A 19673-nucleotide genomic window follows, 5' to 3' on the forward strand; every position below is an offset into this window, starting at 1 on the left:
AAAAACGCCTAAATAAATAGAAAAAGGGCTGAAAGTGCAGATAACAGTATGTCAGCGAAGGGTCGCTAGGGGGCTGAATTAGAGATGACTTTCTTTGTTTTTCCTCTTTGAGTATCCGTACCTTCTAAATTTTTATAATGACTACTTGGGCTGAGTTTAGGAGCGAACCAGGTGGACAAAAGGGAGTAGGTCTCCTTCAGGCAGAGGGGAGACCATGTAAAAGCACAGAGGCATGAAGCAACACAGGGCAGCATGGACCATGTGCTCTAGTTTGGCTGGAAGGCAGGTGTGAGCAGAAGAGGGACAGCAGGAGACGGGCCTGCAAAGAAGGCAGTGCCCTGAACACAAGGGCTCCGACGCGCCAGGAGGGGGGATCTGGGAGCCAGGGAAAGTGAGGGCGCCGTATCAACTGACTGCTGTCCACAAGAAAAAAGTTACACGTAATCACTAATCCCTCCCCCATGGATAACTTCATTACCCTGCGGGAACAGCAGATTTAAAAGTACTGTTCTGAAACCTCTAAATGGTTCCTTTTTTTTCCCACAAGGAGGGCCTGAGACCTAATCTGATTAACTGAATGGACACAGATGTAATTGGCAGTTTCAAAAAACAATTTACACTTTTTTTTTCCAAGCTTTTTCAATGGATGAACATCCGGAACTCACTTGACTATAAACTGTGTACACAGTTCAGAGAGAAAAGTGAAATTGCTGTGCCCACTCCAAAGCTCACACCCCTTCCTCCAGAAGCAGAGGTCTGCCCACCTCTGCGGCCACATGTGTTATTTACGGGACAAAGCTACTATCCAGTGCTTGACTGAAAATCTTCTCTTGGCCTTTCCACGGCACCTCCGATAAATTCAAAGGATGCCAAGCAAACTGTTCACCCAGAAATACCTGGTTAGAAATATAAAAATATTTATCACTAGTCCTTTAAGAGGACCCCAGTTTTTCATTTTTGTCTTGGTAAGGTGACAAACATTTTATTTCATCCTGTTTCCAGTTTAAAAGGAAATGGCACTGGAGAGACAAGGCAACTTTTCCAAGTTACTGCACTGTCTTCTCTGAAAGGGAGAAAGGAATGTCAAGGAAGGGGGGGGCTTAAAAAGAGTGGAACACTAGCAAGCAGGGCCTCCCCTCCTTTTCACCTTAAGTCTTTTCTCTCCCTCATTCACAGCTTTAGGTTCTTTGTTTGTTTAACAAACCATTACAATCATAGCCAGTTCAATGGGAGGAATGTGAACCTCTCTAAGTAGCTGTCCTCGCAATCCACATGTGTGGTCCATCCACAGCCCATCCGCAGGGGCTTCAATGTGCCGTCCTGTGCTCCGGTCGCCCTGGAGGCCGGGCACCTTGCTTACAATAAGCCCCAATTTCCCGCTGCCGCATGCTTGCTGCTCCTTCCCAGTAGCCTATAGCGATGCCTCATGTTGTTCCTCCTTCCCGGCTTGCCTGGCGATTGCCCTGTCCATTTTGCCTGAGCTTGTCCCGCTAAGCTCCAGAGACACACAGGGCCTGGGGTGTTCGCCACCCCCTACCTGTCTTCAGCCCACAGACTCACCACCCAATACTTGGCAGTCACATTCCAGGATCTTACCAGTTGTCACGCACGGTCTTCCAATGTCAATCAGACAGTGACCAGAAGATACAAGGGCGAGACACTCCCACCCCCCACACCCACCCCTAATGAGAACTGCCAGTGCCTTTCTCAGTTCCTAGTAGATATGCTGGCCACGTTGGGATGAATTTCAATTTCTGGCCAAGAAATCAAAATATTATTTAGTAAGAATATTCTATTTCAAATGGAGCCAAAATAACCTTTAGTAAAACAATATTACATTTCAGTTGAACTCATAAAGTCCTCTCATGCTACTTTGTCTACTAATGCCCATCTGACAGCCCTGTGAGACAGGCTAGAAAGGCATCTTTATCCCCATCTAACAGATGAGGAAACTGAGGTCCAGACACCTCAGTCCTTTGCCCATAGGCACTGACTAATAAAAAGATACTGCAGGTAACACACTGTACTAAGCAAAGCCTAATGCACAGTGTTAACTTCTAAGACTGTTAGCTCCCACTAATGTCATGACTGATGACGACAGTGGTGACCAGAGGCCAAACCCGGATGTTCTGAGCTAAACCAAACACTCTCCACTCCCACCTTGCCATCCTCCCCGGCTAAGCTGTCTACACAGAAGCGGACTTCAGCAGTAGCTTTTACGGCAGTATTTCCAAACAAAGCCTTGGAAGCTGTAGCTGGACTCCCTAGTGCAACTGGTACGTGACCAGCATCTTCCTCAGGCTTATCAGTCAACATCTTCCACAAACGGGAGGCAACCTTTACACATCTTCTTATGTACACAAGTGAGGAGTGAAGATAGGGCAGCTTTAAAGCTTCTGAACTGACGGGCGTTGTCAGCAGAAAATTCCAGAGATCTGCAGGTATTACGGGGGCTGTGTGTGGGGAAGGCAGAGGATATGAGAAGTTGCTAACTGCAGGATCTGATTCCCCGAAACACAGAGGATACTAATTTGCTTTTTAAAAAGAAAAGGTTAAAAGAATTCTGTTCTAAGGTATTTCACAGTTTGAGGGGGAAATGCAGCTCATCTCTACCAGAGCCATTTTGAAGTGCCTTGAACCTCCTGCATGTCCTTGACCTCTTTTACTATGTGTTTACAAGCAATTACTAATAAACATGCTCAGATAGAAGTAATTTTTTAAAGCAATCATTGCTTGCGTACCTACTTGGCAACAGGAAACATCAGCTCGAAGGCAGTCAGGGAGACCTCTCAGAAGTTTGAGGCTTCAAACCTGTAAGAAGAGATCTTGCACACCTTAAGTGAACGAAGCTAGAAAAACACTCCCCCTGCCCCCCACCCCCGCTTACGTGGCAACTTGAGCTTGCTCACTTCAAGAGCACAAACACATACACAACTGCTAATGTGTGGAGGAGATTTTCTCCTGCTTTTCAGGCATTTTAATAGATGATAGATCAAGTTCAGATGTTAAAATCCTACAGTATAATACTTCAATAGACCCACCACCCTTACTTTTAAAATGTCTCAGATACACCATATGGCAAAAGTCTGTAGCATTTAGATCATCTGATATATTTAAAAGGTGTGCTGAAGTTCATAATGTTGTAACTTAAAAGGTTTTCAACGTCTCATGTAATCTTGCCCAAGAAGATCTTTAAGTATTTATATTATATCCTTTGTCCTACTTGCAACTGGATTAGAAAAACCCTCATGTTTTCCCCTGCTTTCTGCAAGTAGAAAAAAAACAACAACAACCATGAACTTGCTTACATAAAATATTCAAAATAGAACTCAGAGGAAATGGCATTTAAAAAAAACCAACAGTATTAGAATACCGTAAAACAGGTATGCAAATCTATGTAATAACAGAACCTAAAACAAATTATGAACTGAAAAAAATCAGCAATAACCAGTAGACATTCATTTTCAACAAAAGCTTCACATAAAAAGCTTCATATCTTCATATAGATTTATCAACTGTGGAGGGTGAAAAGGCTGAAGTCTCCAATTTGCATATACAATTCTGCAGTTACCAAACCTGGCTATACGTTAGAATTACCAGGGCAATCTTTTAAAAATACAGATTCCTAGGCTACAGTACAAACTAACACTGACTGACAGCATTGCTGGGGCCCTGGGAACTTATGTTTTCACCAAGTCTCCAGAAAGGTCTACAACCAGCTTCGCACCACTGATCCCTGGTGAGCATTTGGAAAAGGGTATCCCTGTTCACCAATCAATGATAAAAGTTGGCTTCTTCCAACTAAGACTATTCTAACCAGTCGATCCTCTTGGGGGGAAGCTTTTCGGGATTCTCTTTACCAGTACAAAGGTAAATCTATTATGTAACAGCCAATTATATCTCACCTAAGCGATTTATTCACCTGGTCGCCTGTTTTCTTCTCTTAATTTGCTCAAAAAGGCTATGTCCATTTATTTTGAATCACATAAGTTATTAAACAGGAAAATTAAGGCCATTTTCAGACAACTAAAGTTTAAAAATAATCCACCACAACTTAGGGAAAAAACTGGAGGTGAGTAGGTTCTCTGAATCATCCAGAGTATTTGTTTTAAACGTATTCCTTGCTTTGCATGCATAAACACTTCTCAAATTATCCTCATGGTCCATCTCTCTTCTCAAAATACTCATCCTTTATTGTGGTGGTTTAATCGGGTGGTCTCCAAAGGCCTATATTAATTTTTTTAAGGGCTGTAAAACACATTAAAGCAAGAGAGTACAATTCTTCTGGATGATTCCTCCTCCGCTCCTACCCATCTCATCAATGGACAATACCGATTTATGACTTTATGAGGAGAGGCAGAGGCTCTCTTCTGCTTCACTAGAAAGGGTGCACATGACGTGAAGTACGCAAACCAGGCAGTGGAGTAGCTTAGCTTCATTGTCAAAATATTCAAATTATCACTAAAAGAAAGAGATTCCTTTCTGAATTCAACAATCCTCCTTGGCCTCCGAGGGCTCACACAGGAGCTTATTCTTAAGCCGTTCAATGTAAGCAGCACTAGTGAAAGCGGAGAACTCTGGCAGGGAGGAGATCAAGTCCCTCGGCCTTTCCCACCTGCCATCTCAGCCCCAGTTTAATGCTTAAATAGTTAACAATGCAACAGAGAACCTGAAAGCATGCGTGGCCCCAGGGGAAAAATCATGTGCAGTCTACAACAATTTAATAAAGCAGAGCAGAGGCAGTTAGGAAAAATAACACATCTACATTTGACAGGATGCTACTTGCAGACTGTTGTTTTTCAGGTCAGAATTTGGATTTCAAAAATCACAGAAAAAAGGTTTTAATATGTCAATTCTATTATTTTTTTTTTGTAAAGAATACGGTTTTTTAAAATGACCCAATACCGTTAAACACTTCTAGATATACTTGTTTCTGAGCTTCAGAGTAGCAAGAAAAATCACATTTTTCTAGGAACGAGGATTGGTGCACGGTAAACAGATCAGTTAGAGGGAATTGTCTTAAATAAAGGGGAGATATTTAGGGGGAAGTGATTTGTTTATTCAGTGATGACGAAAACTAAAGTTTCCTGAATCTAGAGCGTTACGATTTCTAGAATGCATTTCGGCTGTCACAATCTGTTTTTCTAAGCTTTAGCTTCTGAGAGCCGCTTTGAGAAACACGTCTTTTTCTCTGTTAATGAACTGGTTTAGCTGCCTGCTGAGCGTTCACTGAAACCCGAATTGAACAAAGGGATTTCCCTCCAGTTTCAGCTCATTCACTTGGAGCTACTCCTGATTTTGCTTAAGTAAATTCTTCAAACTGACTTTTTTATTTCAAGTGATTTGAGTGGGAAAGAACTGGGCAAGCCTTGACGCCGGGAGGCCTGCCTCGGCTTCCAGCGAAAGACTCCTCTGGGTTGAGGATGTGCAGGGCCTGTTTTCGAAAAGCCTCCCAGATAAGTTTTTTATTTTCTAAGGACTGTAATTCCAGACGGAAAGGAGCCCACCCGATTTGGCAGATTACAGGCAACTAAGTCTTACTTTGGGGAGCTGGATCACCGCGACTGAGATTATACCTCTGAAGTGGAGACCGTATACAGGACATTCCTATTCATTTCACAGCAATGGAGTCGTTTTGAAGACAACACGGAGGAGCGTGTTGTGAAAGGGTCACTCAGAGTTTGAACAGATCTGTGGGCCAGGCACCCAGCCCTCTACCTTCTCACACAATCCCTGGGGGACTTCAGTCACCACCCAGGGTTTCAACTACTCCTTGGGGTCACAGACCTCCCAAATCTCTATCTTCAATCCTGAACTCCTTTCAAATTTCAGGCGAATCCATCTACCTTCCTCCTGCACCTCTCAGCTTAGATATCATCAGTGCCCCTGAAGGTCACCTATACTAAAGCAGGGGCTCCACACGGCTAACCCGCCAGGCTTGCTCCTCCAGCATCAGCGATTTTAGCCACTGGCACCACTAAGTGATAAGAGCTAACATTTACTGGATGCTCACCAGGTCACGGCCACTGTTTTAAGCACTTTACTTAATGCTCCAAACAACCAACCATACGCGGAGGAAGCATTAACCTCATCTTATTTATGGGGAAACTGAGGCTTAGGAGTGATGCCAATTTGCCCATGGTCACACAATCAGCAAGCAGCTGAGCCGGGCTTTGCATCCAGAGTGTGGGATTTGAAAGTCCGCATTATTAATAGTCTCTTCACTGTGTTGCTCCCCAGCTGCTCCAAAGTTAGAAACTCTGGAGGCAAACTAGATTTTACTCACTGACTAAGCTACACAGATTCTTCGAGCTTATTGTCTCTCAAATCTGTTTCCTTCTCTTCATTTCCATAGTTACCAGTGTTTGGGTGATGTTTTGCCTTCATTACAGCCTCCAAATCAGTGCAGCAGGACAACTCTGGAATTTTACTTCGTTTGTCCTCCCAACATCCTTTCTAGCTCATTTAAAACAGGTGCAGGCTTTGTAATTCCTTGTATTTTAGCCCAGATGACGGCAGAAGCAGTCTGTCTTTCTAAACATTTAAACCCAGTGAGGAGACTCTGCCCAACTTCAGGGTCGAGAGAAGCAGAGAGCGGTAAGAGGGAGAGAAAAAGGCACTGTCCCCTCCACCCCCAGCTCCTGGGGCTGGAAAGGAAAAGGGGCCCTGGCACAGCTCTGTCCCCAAGGCAGGGCAGAACCCTCTAGAGGACAGCTGCGGGTGTGCTCAGGGAGGCCAGGCCTGGGGCAAGAGTGGCAGGGCTTCAAGAGACCACTACCCCACTGGCATATACCAAAGACCAGCCCTCACCTACCAGGTGCCAGGGAAATCCCCAGATTCTAGGACACACTCCATGGGGGAAAGGGAGACACCTAAAAATGACTGCAATGAAATTTCTCTCTAGGCTGGAGGAATGGGGAATACAAAAGTGAGTACTTCCTGCATACTTGACACCGTGGAATGAGATTCAGACCTGTGAGGGGCGCCTGAGTAAGGTGCAAAGAATCACAGACTCATGTGCATCTGTGCTATAGACTAGCTTCAACTGCTACAATGGGAGCCAGATTATTTTTCAAAAAATGCCACCACCCCTCCTCTTGTAGAGAGGAGTGTGGACTCTGCAAAGGTGCTGGGGACCTGGCAGCTGTCCTGTGCTTTAGTCCCGGGGGCAGGTAGAGAAGGAAGGAAGGAAACAAGTGCTGATGTCAAGAGTTTACTCACAAGATTAACGCCTCTGATTCCTATGCAAATACCTAGAAAGGGAGAGACGGAGAAAGTTATCTTTAAGGCCTTTATCTTAAACTCTGAATTGCTTAAAAACCAAAGGAAAAAACCAGCAGTCTACTAGGAAGAGAAAAGAGAGGCCAGTGCTGCTAGAATCTTGGGGCCCAGGACACTGCCGCTTCTGAGCCTGGACGTGCCTCCCAGACCAGCTGCCTGGACGGAGTTTCCATCAGTTTGGAAACCAACTGTTTCCAACAGTTCTGGAAACTGTTGGTTTCCAGAAGATGGAAATGAGAGTGTGCTGGAAACTGGGGTGGTGTCGGGGAGGAGAAATGATATAAATGTGACAAATTTGTTGATTCAAAGATGTTGCAGTAATGGTAGGTCCTTGTGACACCAAATGTCTACAGGGATTTGGACTTTGAGGTCAGTCATGTCCTCAAAACAAATTCCATTTAAATTCTGTGGCTGAATATCTGAGACTTCGGATGAGGCTTATGAAGGCCCTGATGAAAACCAGAGAGGATTCTAGATAAGCCAGGATGTATCAGCCAGTATGCCGAGATTAGAACTTTTGGAACAGGGAGCTCTGGTTGGAAGAATTTCAGACATACAAGAATCAGCAAATAGGGGACCCCATTTTCCTGCTGCACAAGCACCCACTAAGTCTGCCCGGCATGTGGGGCGCGTCCAGAGGGAAGACGGACCCGGGAGAGGAGGAGCTATCTGGGGGGCAAGTGCCCCGTCACAGAGGCAGGGCGCGCCAAGACAGTCCCCCCCCCGCTTCAGTTATTAGGAAAATGAGTATTTGGTATTAAATGGTGCCCAAGAAAAAAACCCCAGACAGGGAACTTGGAAGTTAGGGTGCGTTGAGCAAGCAGATAGAGGTCCGGAAAACCAGAGCGCAGGGCCGCTCTCCTCTCCTAAGGGTCTGGCCTCTGCTGACGCTCGCTTCCCTTCTCACACCAGATGGGGGAGCCCAGATGGAAAAGAGGAGGGGGCAGTCAATGAGCACTCACAGGGCTCAGCCCCAACCCTCACCATCCAACAGGGGCAACCATGTGCCGGAGGCTACCTTCCAACCTGTGGTGCCCCAAAACTTAGAGGCGGTGGAGGGTATGCTGGACAATGGGGACCGGCCCACCCTACTGGCCAGAACTCAATTTCCATGTGGCTTCCTTCAAACTACTACTAGCCTGGCAAGTAAAGAGCTTATCAGTAAAGGGTCATTTCTACGTACTGGACACGGAGATCCCTACTGGTTCCTCAGTGTCTCTGTTCTCAGACTGGCTCCGCTTCATCCCTTCATTCTAATCACAATGCTGCTGTCAGAGTGATTCTTCTAACATGCAAATACACTCCCCTCACTTGGCTGTTTGGAATTCTTCAGTGGTCCCATTAATTTCCGTCAGTTGCAACCAACAGTCCTGACTGATCCACTGAAAGTTTTTAATCAGGAGAGCGATACGCTAAGGGCTCGCGTTATAGAAAGAGACCTCAGACAGCAGACAGATTATGCTCCTGCATTTATCCATTCTATACATGAAAATCAGTAATTCCATAGGAAAAAACACAGAAAACAGTTTTTTAAAGCTGTGCACACAAAAGACGAACAGCAATAACTGAACACTGAAGTTTCTCTGTAAAACTGAGTGTTGACAGGGAGCTCTAAAGCTCCCCTGAATCGGAACTAGCAAACGGGAACCATTTTAGGGAAACAACAAAAAATGATGATCACCCTAATGTGGTTCTAATTTGCACGTTGACTGTGTGTGTGCGCGTCTGTTTTATGAATCACTTTTAATTCCTGTGCTCAAACAAAAAGGGAAAAATTACCTTGGTAAATGCCACATAATGGATCAATTAAGTTATTCCCCAAATAAAGTACACTTTGTCATAGTATAAACACGCATAACTCCTAGCACTATTTTAAACACATTGATAGAGAGATGTGCTTTATTTATTAAACACCCTCCTATATTATGACCCCCCCAACGCCCTTCATCCCCAATGGCCTTCACTTCAACTTTTTGTTTGTTCAGGGAGTCAAGGAAGTAAAAAAAAAAAAAAAATTAATGGTATTTCTTGGATAGTAACTTTCCTTACCTAAAGGTGGTATGATAATGTGTTTTACTCTCCCTTATTCTTTTACTAGAAGCATACTCTACTTAATACTAGGTTGTGTTCCTACAGTTAGTTAAAAAACGTTAACCAAATGATACTCTTCTGCTGGATGCAGTCCAAGAAAGATGGGCTGGTGGAGTGCAAAGAGCACCGGCTTTGGAGTCACGTGGCTCTAGGTCAGAACACTGGCTCTGCTACTTGCCAGGTATGTAACCTTAAGCAAGTTCCCTAACTTCTCTTCATGCTTACATCTCTCTACCTGGCAGAGCTGTTGTAAGATTATGCATTACATATGTCCACACGGAGGCACAGTGACTGGGGCAGAGTCTGAAGTTTATGTACAAAGTAGATGTGGCCTGTTAATAAGTATCAAGAATGATTTTATACACTGGGTAAGGTCACAATTAGGAAATATTAAGAACCTGTTTCAGAATACAATACATATAACACAAAGTATGGATTATTGGTTCACTTCAATCATCCTTCTTTAATTTGGATCATGACACAATTCCATTTTCTAACACATACTTGTAAAAGAAATTTCTAATTATTTCCTGCCTGCTTCAAAACTTTGTATGTCATGTATTTGAAAGATTTTTAAATTCTTAAGCAGTATAATATTATTAGCTCTGCTTTTAATGGCAATGTCACATTTAACTAGAGGAAACAACTACAAATAGGCCTGGCATGAATTGGTCTTACAGGTATCATGAAGTCACCCAAATGATATACAGAAGTGATTCTGGCACATTTGGATTTTGCTAGAATCTTTCTTTTGAATGTATAAGTGGGGAAGTGGATTAATTTCAATTAGAACCATTTGGAGAACAGGAATTTAAACACACACATCTAATATTTCACTTTGGCCCTTCACCTGGAGCAGCTGTGGACAGCCTTTCTAGAAGTCAGTCCAAGAGCAAAATAAATTTGGAAGTGGTTCATCTAGTTTAGGAGAAAAAAAACCCCAAAAAAACTCAAGTGTAAGATGGGATATAAGAAAACTTACAGAGAAGACTGGAATAAAAAAATATGGCATATTACAGTCAAGGACATTTTGCAAAAAAATATGTGGAGAGAGGCCAAAAGTTATGGTTAAGCAACACAGCACTAAAGCTGCAAAACAGGGGGAGGGTTCCTTTGGGGTGAAGAAGGCAATGGGCTTAAAACAGAGAACTAATACATGTTACAGGAGAAAAACAACCAAAATGTCGGATATGAAATTTAATGACTAAGTGTCATTATTTTGAAATAGGTGCTTAAAACAAATCATAATCTCTATATGTATGATGGAGAAAAATAAAAAATCAAAACTTCTGATAAATATTGGGGATCCTGTCGACCACAAGTTCCCTCAAATTTAGGGGCAAATTTAGGTTACCTCCACTGGATTTAGTGGCATACTTATTTCATAATTTTAGGAAATTTGGACAGAATATATGCAAATTGAGAATCACCTCCCATTATGACTTTAGGAGCATGATTTAGAGACTCTGAATTGTAATGTATGCAACATACTAAATATGATTCTAAATGGAGTCTAATACCCCCAAATTTCCCCTAGCATTAATTTGTTATTTGAAAACATCTTTTTAAGTGTCAGGGAGGGAGATCACAAGTTTCTAGTAAACAAGTCATGATAAATAAAAGGCATTTGTATAGTGCCCCTTATTTCTAAAGTTATATGAATATCAATGACAGTTCTTAGCATGTTCTCTTGATTTTTCTAAAGAGTGAAAAATAGGCTTTCATATTCCCCAACCATAATTTTTCCCTCAAGGTCTGCAGTTCCTCAAATGAAAATTCTCGGAGAGCAAGTGTTTTCTGGAACATAACCCCCTCTACCGTGGAGAGCGGGAAGCTTTGGCGTGTGCTCTAACGTAAGAGAATGAGAACACAGACTCACAACGGGCCACAGAGAGCAGCCTGGGCAGAAGTCAGCGGGGGTAGCGGAGACACACTTACCTTTCTAAGTTTGAGGTACAGAGGAGTTTCAGATGTGACATGAAACAGAGGCCACATCAGATGTGAGAGCAATCCTAGAAGAGGAAAAAAATGTCAAAAGGTTAAAGAAAAAAAAAAGGCATCGAGAAAAACCACAGCGATACTGTGTTAGGAGACATTTATATACAGAGTGTGAGTTCAGGAACGCCGGGATCAAAAACTTCTTTCCGTCAGTATGCCACCGTGTTATATTCCAACCTTCCAGAGACACACCTCTAAGTTCTTACAGGATTTTTAGTTTGAGAGAGACAACGTGGTGACGTGGGGACGAGCTGGGGCCATGGTGCCAGAATGCCTACATTCAGATCCAGGTGTCACCCAGAGCCACTCAGAAACCTCACACCACTTGTTGAACAGCTCTCTGCCTCAGCTTCTCGCCTGTAAAATGGAGCCGATAACCATACCTATAGCCTAAAAGCCTGTTGAGGATTAAATGAGTTAATGTGAGCGAAGTGCTGGACACTGCACCTGGGAAGCAAGGTGGACTCCTGTATCTGCAATTCTTTTCCAGAGACCCCAATTCAAGTGAAAATTTCTCAGAGCCTCAGGAAGAAATCAGATGATAATCAGAACCTTTTGTAAAAGGGTCAACTAAGAACGTTATCCTTTAGGAAAAGGAAGCAAGTACCCAAGTAGGGCTGAGCGTGCACTGGGGAAGAGGGGAAGAAGATGACAAAGAGCAAGGAAAGACCATTAAAAGGCCAAAAACAAACAAACAGGCAAACAAAAACCAAACCAAAAAAAAAAAAAACCCAAAACCAAAGGAACCTTTGCTTAACTGCAAGTTTTTTTTTCAAAGACAAGCTTACTACTCAGAGGAGAGGCCTGAAGGGCAGGACTTGTTGACAGTAAGCATACCCGTCTTTCTTGTAATTCAACCTAACCCGTAAGGAGGATGTTTCCCTTTCAGTGACTAGATCAGCCTGTATTAGGGCCGCTTTATTTGGATGGATGGGAAGCTGGCTAAGAGGGAAGTATCTTTCTGCTAGGAAGTTTGTCTGTGGAGATAAACACACACATAAATACAAAGATCTAATATATGTTGATCCCCAAACATATTTTGAGGGTCTGACTTAAATTATTTGAAATTCTTCTTGTATAGGACAAGTCTTCAGGCCTGAGAAAAGGACTCTTTTATGGAGGATCATGTAGTTGACGTTATCTGGTTCTATAAACACAGCAAGAACACAACTTTTAACTACAGTCACTCCCTGGGGCCTGTCTGTAGTTCTATCAATGTAGACAAGATACGCCTCACCGCTTTTAAGCTGAAACATCAAACGGAAAAGTGTCGTTTGATTTCCTACTTCTCCTTCCATCCTCCACCCCTCCCGACTTTGGTATGATGTCACACGAAATTACTTCCAGAAACTGGGAGGATTGAGCAGCCGAGTTATAAAACCTAAGTCAGAGGCTTACAGCTTTCTTATCTACAAGTTAATACTTACGGGGGCGAGAGTCTATCAATGATCAAGGCCATGGTAATTTTCCTGTTTTGTAAGAAATCTAAAATCTCAGCAGAATCACAGCCTGCTGAATCGACCACATTTGTATGACCTATACAAGCACCTATCCCTCTACAAGACTGCTACCACGACTCATAAATTTGTAAACCTGTATTTTAAACTTCATCCCTACTTTTAATCCAGACAGAAAACCAAACAGATTGCTTTTAACGTAATCTTTGTGGTAAAAACAAAACAAAAATAACATGGAGAATAAAATATTAGCCAGTTCCTGTACTTGGGTGCTTACATACCTCTCCCCTACCCTCACCTTTTCTAAAGTTTTCCATTATGATTTTAAGATGTTATTTTTCTCAAAGAATCTTGACAACTATTTCCCACTTAAAGCTCTGGTTTAAAAAGAAATCGGGTTTAACTTGAGAATAACTCAGAAATTGGGCTTGTCCTAGGGTCCTGTGAAATCACAGTAGTCCTCTAGAATGAAAATTTCCCTTACACACTTTTCACTTAGAAGTAAAGGTGCTTGCTTCCTTTGACAAGAGGTTCATAACATAGAGTGGTGGTAAAGCTGGTTAAAGAAACTGTCAAAGGTTTTGTTTTGCATTATTTAACGTTACATCATAGAATGAAAACCTGAAAATGGAAGTCTATCCATCTCAATCACTAAATCTGGTCAGGTGAAAGTCTACAAAACTCTAAATTAAACGTTTTTTCATCTTCTTACTGAAAATACCTAAACACTGTGCTGAGACTTATGTTTTTTAAAGAATATTATAGAAGAGAGCTTGGATTTGAGAAGGGCAATGCCATACGCTTTCTATGCCTCCTGTTCAGAGGCTGACGGACTGCCCAACAAACTTGCCACATTGAAAAACTGTTTAATAATTCTCCATAAAGGAAAGATTTTTAAAAGCTATGGCACCAATCAGGTAACAATAGATCAATCAGGTTTTCCTAAATGTAGTATTTGCAGTTGAAGCCTGGATAAGTAATTACATTCAAAGTAATGTACAGGGAGCTATCAATCCCCATTCATTCAGCACACATTCACTGAGCCAAGAGCTTTGCTGGGTTTGGAGATATAAAAATGAATACGACACAGCTGCTTTACTTCCAGCTAAAAGAATACACCTAAACAAAGAGCTACAGGGCAATGTGTTAAGTGTTATAATAGAGGTGTGCACAAAGGGCTGAGGGCCAAAGGAAAAAGCTATAAATTCTTCCTGGGAAATCAAGCAAGTGAGGGGAGAGATAAAAGAAGGTATGGTGATGTTTCCTTGTGATAAACTCGACTTTTTCTTTACTGTGTTGTCAAAAGTAAGGCAGTAGTTTTAGGATTTATGAACTGTTCTCATCGCAAGTGCTAAATTGGTCTACAAGCCAGTTTCATTTATGTTTGACGCAGACTTCCAGTTATAACATCCCAAGAATAAACATTTTAAAAATAAATGTGATTTGTAGTATTTCCACTCAACACACACAACCCAGAACAGCACAAACAGCTAAGTGAATGAAACTTAGACACAAAGTTCAAAGATGTTTTGAAACATAAATGAATGAAAGACACATTCTAGAGACTTAGTGATACCACATTAACCATGCCTAAAATAAGTACCCATTTTTTTCTCTTCTTCTTAAAGCAAAAATAAAAGAATCACCTGATTATATCATGGTTAATATTTGTCTTTCTCTACTTCTGTGTTTAAAAAACTAAGGAGGGTATTGAATCCACTTCTACTTAACGTCATTTATTATGCACATCATATTCCTGCTTATAACACAGTTGTGACAGAACCTCCATTGTTCACTACACACTAGCCCCAAACTTGAGGAATTCTAATGTAAGCATGAGAAACCACGTCTCCTTTGGGGTGAATTTCCAAATTCCTCTGTGTTAAATTGAGGTCTAATTTTCCCTGTGCCTGGTTTTCACAAGAAGGTCCATTCCACCCCATGTGCTCCTTTTCAGCTGTCAATAAACAGAGGCAGTGAATTCCCCCACGGCTTCACAAAGCTAGTTAGGCAGAGCCATTCATTCCTTCAGGAAAACAGGGCATTGATTTCAGTGAGTTCCCAGGGAGCAGCTGCAACAAAGAGATCAAAGGCCCACCTCTCTTTCCCTCCACTGCTTTCATTAGGCCAGGCCCAGACAAACAGCGACAGGTTTCCTCGAGACAAGGAGAGGGCCGGCAGACCACCTCATGGTTCAATTCAAATTCATCCGTTTCCTACATTCCAGTGACAGTCCAGAATGCTAACCATGACAAACCAGCACAATCACCCGGCATAATATACTGCTCGCTAGTTCATCCAAGGTCAGAGGGAGAAAACAAGCGCTGAGGGAAGTCCTCCGCTTCTAGGGCCCGCTGAGCCACGATGGCCCCCCGACATTCCATAAATAAACTATGCTCGCTCACTCTCCCTTTCTTTCTCCACCCTGCAATCCCACAAGCGATGGTCTCACTGAATCTGCAGTTTCTTTCGTGTCACCATACCTAAACCACTGGGACACTCTATTCTCAACCTGATGGTTCTGCTGATGATGGGAGGTCGGCTACCCGCACTGCCCTTCTTGGTTCACACCCAGTAAACTACTACCGTGGGGTGAACTGAGAGCTGTAACTCCTGGGGCTTCCCTCAGGCCTCATCTCCAGAGAAGGCCACGCGACCTAGAGAGACTCCGTTTGCACAAATTCTGTTTGCAAAACACAAACATGAACAGAGATGGAACAGTTAGCTTTTTGATGTGAGCTAGGTAATCACCGAAACTGGTAATCCAAGCTCTTAAATGACAGTCTGTGGGTGAATGAGCTGTGTGTGTGTGTGTGTGTGTGTGTGTGCGCGCGCGCACGCGGCACGCGCATGTGAGTGAAGAGGGTTAGCGAGGGGGGAGGGGAGAGCCAGAGGGACTAGGAAAGAAAGTGGATTAATCTGATTGGTTACCTACACTGAACACACAGAATTAAAAGACTTCCAAAGTCTCCACTGAATTCCGAGCTGCTACTTTGACACCACGTTCACGACAGCCCGTAACAAAACGCGTTCATTTTATTGTGCTCCCCTCCATTTCTGCTGCTATTCCTGAGTCAACATGGGAATAGATGGGTTAAGTTTCAAAATTCCTAAACCAAAAAGAAAATAAACAATACTGGAATGAAAGGTATGGAGAACTCACTCCATGACACAGAACACAACCTTCCCACGTGCCCATCTTAGGAGCTTCGGGACTGACCTGGGGGGGTCCATTCATTGATTATTCATTTGACTGCCAAAGATGCCATTTTGTATAGGGTACTGAACAGTCCTGAAGGTAAAGACTTTCACTTTTCTCAAACTGGGACAGAAATAAACTTAGAAAATACAGAACTCCCAACTGCGCAGGAAAGGTAGTGGAATTCTTGGTAGGCTCAGTGTGACAGTTATATTAGGAACCTCAAAGCTGACTCTGGCACTGATTCACTTTGGCCTCTGTGTCTCCCTGCTCTTCCAAAATGGAGACAAACATCCGTGAAGAATTCCTTTACGAACTATTGTGAAATAATCGTTCCTCAAAAACGATGTACTTCATCGAAGAAAGCTGGTCTTATGAGTAGAACCTCCTTCTATAATAGATCACTCTAATTCAATAGAGCTGCTTTGGAAACTCACTACGTTTCTGTAAATCAAATCATTTTTTAAAAGCACTCAGAAAATTTACTACTTGAAGAACGGCTATGGCAAATGACAACATATACTCATCAATTCACTTATATACTTTTCAAAAGCATTTACAAAGCACTTAGAAACATCAATTTGATCTTCACCATAACCATCTGAGATAGGTGGTTTTATGAATTTCTATTTTTGAATGAGGAAAAAAGCCTCAAGAGAGGTAATAAATTGATTTGCCAAAGTCACAGAACAAATAAGTATATGAGTCACAACTTTAAATACTGTTTCTAAATCCCATGCTGTTTCCTTTGCCCCTAGCTACCACCTCTGCATGTAATTATTCACTGACGTTCTCCGTAACTGTATTAAATAAGTAATCAGAATCTATTTCTAAGCCCAATGCATTGTACCACTCATTCAAGGAGGCAGTGTTTAAGAGTATGGACTCTGGTGTCAGGTTCACATTCAAATTTTAGTGTCACCTTTTAGTAGTTTTTTAAATAAAGCAATTTAACAGTATTTCCAGAACCTCGGTTTCCTCATCTGTAAAAGAGGAATAATACCTTCTTTCACAGGGCTTGCAAAGGATAGAATTAGATAACCTGTGTAAAGCACCTGGAGCAGTGTTAGCATATAAGAAATGCTCAATAATGGTAGCTATTATCATTGATGTTGAAAATCAAACCAATATAAAACTTGTTAAAAGGGGGAAAATGCTTCCTTTTCAATAAAAAGACACAAAATTTAACTTTTAGCCTCTAGATTACATGATTCCCTCTAGCACTAAAAATTTAGCACTCAAGTCTAGGATTTTATGGGGCCAAGTAATAAACCAAGATCAAACTGTCATAAAAGATAGCTACTACACAAAATAGAAACACTAACTGAACTGTCTTAAAAAAAAAAAAAAAAACTGAGGCAATTCCGTGGTTGCTATAAAGCAGCAATGTTGTTTTTCTGTACAATCAGTTTTACTTCTTGCCGTTTAACCATTTTAAGTAGAAATGTATTGGTGTTAGGCAGAAATTCACAGACTATTGCCACACGAAGAGAAAAATACCTAATAGGAATATTTGTTTTATGTAACTAGTGCGTTAAAGTTTTCAAAGAACTAATACATGTCTTACTTCATTTGACCCTCATGCTACTCACTAGGAGAAAATGGATTAACTTTCTAGCACAAGAAAAGACTGCCAGTGATAAAAGGCAAACCTTACTTTTTAACTCCTTGTCTCATTTTTCATGACCCCTTATTGATAGATGATGGTATGTAGATGCTACAGTGCAGACTGTACAAAATACTATGGGAAGACAGAGACAGGCCAGTAAGTCTTGGAGAGCCAGAAAAGGCTTTGGAAAGCAGATGGCATTTATCCAACTTCTACCTGGTACACAAGCACATCTAGAATATTCTTGATTGTTCTTGAGCTTCATGGGATTTTCTCTGAATTCTGAATATGTCATTCAGTGATTTAGTTGTGCTGATCTGCAAACTTCAATGGTTCCCCCTTTAAAAATGGTTTTTATCCAGCGCTTTGATATTTAAAAAGGCAGGGAATCGAGGCCACTGTTGTTTGACTCAACACCACTTAAGGCTCCTTCTAATTCTATAGTTCTGTGATTTTTAAAAATTACTGCTCATTCTTACATTGCATTACCTACTATATAACACATCAGTTTAAATGTGCTTGTTTATCTATAGCCTATTAACACTGAGAAATTTTTTTTTCCTTCACTACCAGTTATCTCAGAAATTAATAGTTGGGAAGAACCCTTAAGAATGTCTAAGGAAGCATGTCTCACTAAAGAAACTCAGTCCATAGCTGTGGAACTTTGATCATTATTTCTTTATTATGAAGGGCTAAGAATTGCCTTTTTATAACCACTTCTAATTGTCTTCTCCAACAATATGAAACATGTTTTTTAACAAAAGACATTCAGATATTTGAAGGCAATTTTAACAATCCCTTACCTTGAGCCATTAATTTGAGACTGTTCTTTCCTAATATAGATACCTAGTGCTATAAGTTTCCCTCTAAGCACTGCTATAGTTGCATCCTAATTATTTGGAAATATGTTTCATTTCCATTCAGTTGAAAATATTTCCCAATTACCCTTTTCATTTATGTCACATGGGTGATTTGGTAAACTTCACCAGGGTGACCATTTGGGCCTGGGTGTTTTCTTTTTTGGAAGGTTTTTGGTGGTGGTGGTATTGTTTATTTGTTTTTAACATATACTATTAATTTGATGTCTTTAATAGATATAGAGCTGTTCAGGTAATCTGTTTCTCCCTGAGGGAGTTTTGGTAGTTTGTAATCTTTCTAGGATTTGGTCCATTTCAAATTTGTGGGCAGAGATTGTAGTATTCTCTCATTAGCCCTGTAAAATCCACGAGGTCAGTAGTCATGGCTCCTCTTTCCTTCCTGATACTGGTAATTTATGTCTTCTCTCTTTTTTCCTTGGTTAGCCTCGCTATATGTTTATCATTTTATTAATCTTGTTCAAAGAAACCAGCTTTCCATTTTGTTGATTTTTCTTTATCATTTTCCTATTTTCAATTTTGTTGACTTCTCTAATTTTTATTATTTACTTTCTTCTGCTTGCTTTAAGTTTAATTTGCTCTTCTCTAGTTTCATAAGTTGGAAACTTCAATTATTGATTTTAGGTTTTTTTCTAATATAAACATTTAATGCTATAAATTTCCTTCCAAGCACTATTTTAGCTGCATCCCACACATTTTTATAGACTATATTTCACTTTAAAGTATTTTTAAATACTTCGTGAGACTTCTTTGATGCAGCAGGCATTATTTAGAAGTGTGTTAATTTCCAAATATTTGAGAATTTTTACACTATCTTTTTGTTATTAATTTCCATTTTATTTCCACTGTTGTCTGAGAATGTATTTTGTATGACTGGCATTCTTTGAAATGTAACATGTTCTGTATGGCCTAGAATGTGCCCCTGGGTTATTTAGTTATAAGATACTTTTCCAGATACCTTTCTGTTCTGATTTAACCTTTGTATGATTTAAACCCTTTTAAATTAATTGTCTTGTTTTTTTTACCCAGAATATGGTCTATCTTGATAAATCTGGGCATGCTTGAAAAGAATGTGTATTCTGCTTTTGTTGGGTAGAGTGTTCTATAACTGTCAATTAGGTCAAGCTGGTTGATAGTGGTGTTTTAGCCTTCTATATCTTTAT

At 41.2% G+C, this 19673-nt stretch overlaps 1 protein-coding gene across 3 annotated transcripts in view; it reads right to left on the reverse strand.

Moving 5' to 3' along the window:
- Positions 1-19673, reverse strand: part of PLAGL1 (PLAG1 like zinc finger 1) — a 64741-nt gene that overhangs the window by 19554 nt on the left and 25514 nt on the right. For all 3 annotated transcript variants that reach the window (XM_081250821.1, XM_081250819.1, XM_081250820.1), the window contains exons 4-6: positions 11311-11384; positions 7222-7253; positions 2742-2811 (exon numbers count right to left, since the gene is read on the reverse strand). The gene's annotated coding sequence lies outside the window, so the exon portion shown is untranslated. The remainder of the gene's footprint in view (positions 1-2741; positions 2812-7221; positions 7254-11310; positions 11385-19673) is intronic.

The sequence above is a fragment of the Mesoplodon bidens genome, assembly GCF_964165515.1.
Source record: "Mesoplodon bidens genome assembly, chromosome: 12".
NCBI lineage: Eukaryota > Metazoa > Chordata > Mammalia > Artiodactyla > Ziphiidae > Mesoplodon > Mesoplodon bidens.